Source organism: Manis javanica, chromosome 8 (assembly GCF_040802235.1).
Source record: "Manis javanica isolate MJ-LG chromosome 8, MJ_LKY, whole genome shotgun sequence".
In the NCBI taxonomy this organism is placed as follows: Eukaryota; Metazoa; Chordata; class Mammalia; order Pholidota; family Manidae; genus Manis; species Manis javanica.
In genome coordinates this window covers 1,887,809-1,896,235 of record NC_133163.1, presented here as the reverse complement: position 1 = coordinate 1,896,235, position 8,427 = coordinate 1,887,809, and the positions used below count along the sequence as shown (strand labels likewise).

Below are 8,427 nucleotides of genomic sequence, written 5' to 3'. Positions count from 1 at the left end.
TCAGGTGTGGTGAGGCAGCCAGATCAGGAGAAGGCACCTCTGAAGGGGCAGTTTGTTGTTCGCAGTTCCCCAGAGAAGCAGGCGTGCCACGCCATGCAGGGCTGCACAAGGAATCACCAGGATTGGTCAGGAGGCTGTGGACAAGAAGCTTCACTGTGGTCTCCGTGGGCAAGGCGGTGTCAGCAGGCCTGGGACTCACTAGCTCGAGTGACTCCAGTGGGCTCTGGGGCATGAGGAAGGGCCCTAGTTGATAGATGGCCTTGGGGACATTTGGGGCGGAGGAATAATGGCCCCGGGTGTGAGAGCTCAGAAAAAGTGGTGGTCGGGTATGGGCTTGGGTGGGTGGTGCGCACATGACAGGTGCCCTTGGCCATTCATTCTCTAGGGGTGCACTGGCCCGGGGGGAGGGCGCCTCTCTGGGGTCGGTGAGGCCCCAGACATCAAAGCATCCGAGGGAGGACACATGCTTAACACAGATATTGTTCATGTTCTAAAAGTCTTCAATCTCTTTGTTCTTCAGATCGCATCATTCTGTGGGCTCACCTTCAAACCCACCGACTCTTCTACGATTCTTCAATCTCCAGTAAAACTACCCAGGGATTAAAAAATTCTCAGATACATTTTTTACTTCTGGAATTACCATCTTGTTCTTGTTTATAGTTTCCATTTCTCTACTGAGACTGCATAACTAATCACTTAATATTTTTATTTAAACCCTGGACATAGTTACATCTGTTCTTAGAGTAATTTTTCTGTCTTTCTGGTTGCCTAGCAATTTTTTATTACAAACTGGACAGTGTAAGTGATACACTGCAGAAACTCTAGATTCTGTTATCTTCGTCTGCAGGCTGGACTTGTGTAGTCTGGCTTCAGGGCTTCATTAAGACAAGTCCTGGGAAGCCCTTGGGTTTCACCAGCCTCTAAATTAGTCAAACAGCTCCCTGTCGCCTCCCTTGTGGCCCTGTGGGGTGTGGCGTCGGCTCTGGGGCTGGTGGAGGTGTGGTCTCCTGTGCTGTGGCCACCATGGTCTGTCAGCTGCTTGCTAACGGGACTGACCAAGCCCCTGCCCTTGGGCTGGTCTGGACTCCGCCATCTTTCAGCTCCACTCAGCCTCTAAGATTCCCATTTGGCATCAGCCCTGGACAAGGACACTGTGTCCTACCCTCTGCATGCAAAGCCCAGCCTTTGGCCAAGAATGTTCTGGAAACCCTGCACTGACTTCTGGGCCCTTCTGTTAGAGTCCTGGCTCCCATGCTCCTGCCAGTAGGCAGCCCAAACTCTGGCCTCTCCCACTTAGATCAGCAGGCCTGCTATGTCCTACTTGGACTCCGCTGGCCCACACCGAGGGGTGGCAGGCATGGAGCTCACCCCAGTCCCTGCTCCCAGCATCAGCGTCGGGGACTCAGCGGTCAGCTCCTGAGAACAACTGCCTCAGGTGTCTTGCTGCATGTTACAGTAGTTATGGCACAAAGATAAGGGGTCTTTTCAGGTGAACTAGAGGGAGCGGTCATCCTGGTGGCCGCGGGCTCCAGGGTGGGTGATGAGCGGAGGGCCAGAGTGGGGAGCAGGACGAGTAGGATGGTGAGGGCGCAGTGGCCCCCATGTCCTGCTGGGGCAGGAGGTTAGCTGTTGGGGCCGTGGCCACCGGAGGGCGAGTGCAGAGGGCCCGGGGCCAGCACAGCAGGCGTGCCAGTGACAGCAGGGTCGAGCCTGCAGCCTGGGGGGACACCGGTCATGGGAGCAGAGGGGTCAGGACACAGATGGACAGGCCGTTGTGTGGATGCTGACCCTGCAGACTGGGTGCGTTAATGACAGAAATGAATTTTCTCCTGATTTGGGAGGCTGAGAGTCCCAGAGTGGGGTGCTGGGGGGCTGACTCCCGAGGTGCCTTCCCCTGCGTGGCCGTCCCTCTGTGTGTGTGTGTGTGTCTTCACATCTCCTTATAAAGACATGGCCACAGTGGATCAGGCCCCCCTAATAACCCCATTTTACCTCTTTGAAGAGCCTGTTGCAAGTACAGTCCCCTTCTGAGGTCCTGGGGTGAGGATTTCCACATGTGAGTCTGTGGGGACACAGTGTAGCCCACAGCAGTGAGTGACCCCAGTGCTAAAGCCCTCAGCAAGTGACGGGGGTGGCAGGGAGGGGGTCTGTGCCATGTTTTCCGCGGGGACTGCAGTGTTTGGGGGACATGGGAGGAGACATGCCAGTAGCAGGGGACAGCGAGGACCATCACCCCATAGCTGGGGGAGCAGTGCAGGGGAGAAGCGCCGGGCAACTGGGAGGGAAGCCAGGTCAGTGGGACGCAGAGGCGCCCTGTCTGTGGACACTGCTCGGGGAGGCTGCACACACACGGGCTGGCCTCTGAGCTGGTCCTTCCTTGCAGGCTGTGGGGGGAGGTGTGGCCGGTCACTGGTGGGGGCTTGGGCAGGCCAGGGGCGGCCCTGCGAGGGAGGCAGGCGTGAGGGGTGTGAGGAGGAAGGGGTGAGGGGCTGGGGTGGCGGGCCCTGGGCTGTGTGGGGTGGTGCCCCAGTGCCTGTGGCCCCCGCGGAGGCTCCGCACCAGAGCTCAGGGCAGCAAGGACCATGCCCACCGGCAGGCCACTGCCCTCCCTGTAGCGGGAGGAGAATGCATGTCCACGGGGAGTCGGGAGAAAGACGATGCCCAGCGCAGCCACTTTAGCAGTCAGCTCCTCTCCAGACAAAGGCGATGCTCTTTAACGTTCAGATGAATTATTGATCAGCCCAGCACATGCCTGACTGTCGGCTGTGGCGGTTCCCGCTGTGGGCATGGGTGGAGTGAGAGGCAGGATCCTGGGGGTGCTGGTGACACCCCGTTAGTCACCTTCTCTCTGCCTGTGTGGGAGGGAAGCCCAGACACACTGCGAGGGCCTGACGAGCGGCTTGTTTCTTTGCTGCGGGTGGCAGGTTCCTGGGGGTCCCTGGCGCTACCCCCACACAGACTCTGACATTGGCTGGCCTGGGAGGTGCTTGATGGCCAGAGGCCGAGGCTCAACCCAGGCCTGCGGTGTTGGGTGATGGACTCACATGGGCACCAGAGGCTGTGGCCGTCAGCCCACTGGCCCAGGAATGCCTGCGAGTGCCGAGGCCGGCACCTGGACTGTGAGAGTGGCTGGTGGTCTGTGCCTTGAGTCAAGCAGGATCAACCAAATAGCAGAGTAGAGCACATTCTTCTCGGCTTTCCTTTCTTATTTTATCATGAAGTATAACGTGCATGCAGAGAAGTACATGAGTCGTCGGTGCATGCGTCTCTGCAAGCACCATCCCAGACCTGAGATACCAAGTCGCTGGCCTCCCCGTGCCCCACTCCCCTCCCCCACCCTCCAGCTGGCGCTGCTCCAGGTCGGCCTCGTCCCCACCTAAGTCGGCAGCCCTCAGCAGGCTCGCTTAGCTGTCCCTGGTGGCGAGTTTTATATAAATGGAACGAAACACAATCATCCCTTTGTTTCTTGTTCTTTCCCCTGCTGCGCCGTCTGACACCCAGCCCGTCTTTATAACACCGCATCATCTTCCAAAAGGGGGACGCGGAGTCTCCCGCTTGTCGGGTGTTCCTTGATTTCTAGCTGGAACCCAGTGGAGGTGCACGGCTCTGCGGAGGTCGTTGCACGAATACACCGGTCTATTCCTTTGTCCCTCCTGCTGATGAAAAATCGGGTTGCTTCCAAATCTGGCTGCCCTTTGCTGCTTGTGGAGATTCTCGAATGTGTCTGCTGGGGCCCACATTTCTAGAGAGAGGAACCACTGGGTCACAGGCTAAGCCCGTCTCCAACTCTCCTAGGTAATGCCAATCTGGGTTTAGAAGAATTAATGGATTCTATTTTTTTGAGATGTTTTAGAAAGTTTACAGAAAAATTGAGCCGGAGGCACAGAGCACCCAGCTAGACCTTCCTCCCCAGCGCTTCCCCATCAGGGTCAGCGTGCGCTGCTGCGGTGCGTTTGTTACAGCAGATGAACCAGTATCAATACATTGTTACGAACCCAAATCCACAGTTTACATTAGCTCACTGTATATGCTATGGGTTTGTACAGATCTATCATGTCATGAATCCAGCACTGCAGTATCATCCAGCATTGTCTCATTGCCCTCAAAATGCCTGGTGCTCCACCCGATCTGCTCGGCAAAGCGGTTGTGCTGCGGCTCCTGGCAGCATCTACGGGGGAGGCTGACATGCCGCACATGGTGCCATCAGTTTACAACTTCTGCCCACTTGGTGGGTCTCAGTATTGCAGATTCATGGTGTGTTTTCTTGAGTTGCATTGAGGCTGGACACTGTTTGTCTGTTTGCTGCATGGATTTTCTCCCCTGTCAAGTGCCCAGTGGGGTCGTTTGGCCACTTGCAAACTTCTGGATTGTCTCTCTTGTCCGTGCCAGTGGTCCTCATCGTCCTCGATGGAGGCTCTGTGAGCCGTGTCTTCCCCAAGCACAGGTGCCTCGCTCTCCCTACAGGGACTTCCCAGGAACAGTATTTCTGAGGGTGAGCATGGTCAAATTTATTAATCTTTCCTGTTGGCTGGAACTTTCAGTGTCTTATTTAAAAATCCTCTCCCTGCTCAGGAGTGGTGACGCCATTATGCTAAGTCAGCTTCCAAAAGTTTGGTATTTGCGTCTTCCACGTGGGCCTATAAACCTGCTCGAAGTTGGTTTTAGGCACAGTGTGCATAGAGCTCCGAATTCATTTCTCCCCTACCTGGATAGCCAGTTGATAGAGTTGATAGAGCGTCAGTTACTGCAAGGATCCCGGTTCCCCTGGCCCTGGGGCCGACTTCAGTCGCAAAGGCAGTGGCCATCACCTCCCAGTCTGTATGGATTCCCTGGACCATCCATGGGCCCATCTGTCTGTTGCTGCATCGACTTCCCAGATCTCGATACTGTAGGATAGGTCTGGATATCTGCTAGACTCTCTTCTTCCTAAAGGGGGTCTGTGCCTCTTTAAGATTCCATATACCTTTTAGAGTCAGCTCGTTGAGCTCCCCAAAGACACAGAAACAAGCCCTGGGGGGTTTGGTCAGAATTTTATAGAAGCAAAGCAATTTGGGAAGAACTGGCAACTTTACAGCACTGTGTTTTCCGACACACGAACATGGTTTATCTCCATGGTGTTCCTTCACACCTGGTCAAACACTTGTTAGTCTTCTTTCTGAAGCCTCGTACACCATTTTTTTAGCTGTCCAGCATTCTTTAAATTGCACATCTACTTGCTTGTTGACGTGGGAATACAACTGGAGCGTGTGTCGTTCCCGTTAAGGTGGTGCGGTCTCAACGATGTCTTCAGGACAGTTCTCTGGTTTGCTCCTTCTCTCTTCAGCTGTGTCAAACCTGTCAAGTATGTCCATCTGGTTCTAATTTTTGGTTGCTTTTCAGATTTAGACATTTTTCTTCTCTCTCTCTTTTTTTTTTTTTTGGCTGTGTGGATGTTCTCTTTGGTGAATCTGCTCTGACACATCGCACCATTTCAGTCTCTGGCAGATATCTTTTTATTGCTTTTTGCCCTTCAAATGCCACCATTTCATACCTTGTGCTTATGATTCCAGAACCCGGAGTGTCTGTGCATCCGTTGCTCTGTCTTGGTTTAGCTGCCTCCTGACCGCAGGGTTTGGCTGGTGGCATGTGTGGCTGGGTTGAGTGCTAGACCGTGCATTTGGAAAAGTGCTGGTGGGAATGATTTGTGTCCAGGAAGGAAGTACCTTCCATCAGAGCTGGTTTTGGTTTGCTTTTTCCGGGTTCCGGGTGGGGTACTCCACCCGGAACTACTTTAGGCAAAGCTCAAGGCCTGAGATTTCCTGGGTCAGGACCACTAGGCCACTGCCACGAAGTGCGAGCTCACATGGGGCTAACTTGCTTCTGGTCTGCCCTGAGATGTCCCTTTGGGCCTCAAGAACTGGAGCACTGTCAGGGCCTGCCTCCGGCCAGCTCTGTGTTAGCTCTGCTGTCCCCAGTGCTGTGCTGGTAAATACTTAATTACTGGCTCTCCAGAAACCCAAGTCCTGATTCGTAGCATCTGCTGATTACTGTGGTATAAATACTCCCACCATGGCTGATTTCAGGCCATCAACACGTTGCACTGAAGGCCCGGTGGGTACAGTCTGCGCTCATGAGCCCTGGATCCGGCTCCAGCCAGCACTGGCTTCCCTTGTTGGCTGCCTCCAGGGGGCTGATCAGCATGGCCGCCGAGCCCTTCAGAGCAAAGTGGATTTGACTCCTGGGTTTCTCCTGCTGGCTCCTGCCTCCTCAAGCCCGGGCTTGGGAACTCATTCCTCAGTACCTGATTCGCTCTTTTTTGCTTTAAAGAAGATTAAAACCATTTGTATCCAGCTTTTCTAATTGTGTTCCTGGTCACCTGGTCTGTGCTTACTGGAAGTGGGTATCTCCTGTTTTCAGAATAATGTATGGTCGTTGCGGGGAAACAGAAATACGCAAGAAGGGAAAAGGTGCCCACAGTGTTCCCATCCAGTGAGAAGGCTGTGGACATTGTGGGGAGTTTTTCTCCAATCTTATTATATTTTGTGCATACCAGAGGCAGCCCAGGGCCTGTGCTGTGCATGGAGAGGGGCAGCCTTGTACAGCGCAGAGCAAGGCAAGTGGTGACCTCTGGCTCCTGGCCTTGGCCAAGGCTCTCAGCCTTCCTGAGCCTCTGTCCCCTCAGCCTCCAAGGGGACTGTCCCCTGCCTCCCTTGGGCTGCTGAGCTGAGCTGACTCACGGTCTGCAGTCTGGACACCGTAGCTGCTCGGGGGACATTTGATGACCAGGATGTGGGGCTCCCCCTGAGCAAAGCAAAAGCAAACACGGCCGCTGCAAATGGCCACAGGGACAGGGCCACGTAACCCGGATCCTGAGAAGCAGGCCAGCTGTTGGCCTCTTTGGAGTCCTGGGTTTATGGGGAGCCTGAGGCTTATAAATTTCAAAGAATGCATTCCTGCTGGCCCAGGAATCGGAAAATGTGTCTCTGGGGGCAGCATTCCTTCCGTAGTGCCAGCTGCCTGGCTCATGTCTTTATCCTTGAGCCATAATTAGTCCTTGCCCCTGGCCCTGAATTCCTGCCCAGGCCAAAAATATGCTGTGGCCGCCAGCACTGTGGCTCCTCACAGTGCCATGTCCCTTCTGCACTCCTAGGGGCCGCGTCAGGTAGGAGAGGGGCCCAGAAGCCATAAGGGAGGGTTTGGGTAGGGGCCCTGCAGCGGCAGACCCCCTGTGGATTCGGGGCTGCCTGGCTGGGGCTGGGGCTGTGCTCCGGGCTCCTGCCTCACGGGGCCTCTGTGCTGACGGGGAGCCGGTGACCCTCCCTGGGGGTCTGACCTGCGCCTCCCTCCTGCCCCAGGTGTGGAGGCCGGGTCAGACGCCCTGGTCCTCCTGTGCAGGACAGCTGCTCAGGCCCAGACAGCAGAGGCCACTGGGAACGCAGTCCCTGCCCGCAGGCGGGGTCCTTCCCCGGACTTGGCCTGGGACGGTTGTCTTCCTTGTCACCGAAGGCAAACAGGACAGAGCGGGAGGCCTGGGGTGCCAGGGACAACGGCGAGGGCCACCACCCTCTCCCAGCGCAAGCAGGCGGGGCTTCTCCTGGGCGGCATCTCCCCCATGCTCAGACGGGGGTTCTGAAGGCTTCCAGCTATCCCCGCTTGCCCTCCTAACTCCCCTTGCAGACAGGGCCAGAGGACGGAGAGGGCGCCCCTTCCACACTGAGAATGTGGCCGTGGCAATAAGAGCAGCTGAGCCGCCCAAGCACCCACCTGCGGGCCCAGCTGGCCCAGCCTGCAGGGCACCCTGCCTGCTGTCCTGAAGCCTGCAACAGCTACCACCGTGGTGCCCAAGCTTGGGAAGAGGAGGTGAGGCCTTGAGATGGAAGTACCCTGCCCATGGTTGCGGGCCTTTGCCAAGGTCAGGGCAAGTGAAGCCCAGGTGAGCGCCCTCCTGCATCCGTGATCGGCGGGCACGCAGCTTCCGGGACAGGCCTGAGCTCTTTCCCCTGGGCCCTGGCACGCTCGTGTTTAATGTACAGCAGTGCAAGTGTGCTGAGGTCCAGGAGCCGGGTCTTGGGCTCCTGGTGGGCTCTCAGCCTGGAGCCCCTGTGGTCATGTGTTACCAGAGCAACAGAATGTGCACAGGGCACAGAGCGAGGCCCGCTTAGAGCCCCTTCCCTCCGTCTCAGCCTGGCTGTCGAGGGGTGAGGGTGGCACCCCCTCCCCACTGGCAAGACCACCTGCCCCACTGGATAAGGGCGGCCAGGGAAGACGCTGATCACCAAACCTTTCAGGGGGATTCATGGTCCCGGGTGGGATGCGACAAGAGCTTTTTTAACGTGTCAACATGAAGTGTCCACACACGCGGCAGGATCATGGCAGTGCGACCCAGAGGCCCTGCCTCTGCCATCCCAGGCTGACCTGGCCTGTCCTGGTGTCAGGACTCCAACCAGT

At 56.3% G+C, this 8,427-nt stretch overlaps 1 long non-coding RNA gene across 5 annotated transcripts in view; it reads left to right on the top strand.

Moving 5' to 3' along the window:
* The first annotated feature begins 7,017 nt into the window (after positions 1-7,017).
* The window catches only part of LOC140850680 (uncharacterized), a 109,434-nt gene continuing 108,024 nt past the window's right edge, over positions 7,018-8,427 (top strand). For 4 of the 5 annotated variants that reach the window (XR_012133620.1, XR_012133617.1, XR_012133619.1 and 1 more), the window contains exons 1-2: positions 7,018-7,141; positions 7,657-7,912. This is a non-coding gene — a long non-coding RNA (uncharacterized lncRNA). The remainder of the gene's footprint in view (positions 7,142-7,656; positions 7,913-8,427) is intronic. The other variant, XR_012133618.1, reaches the window with a different exon arrangement.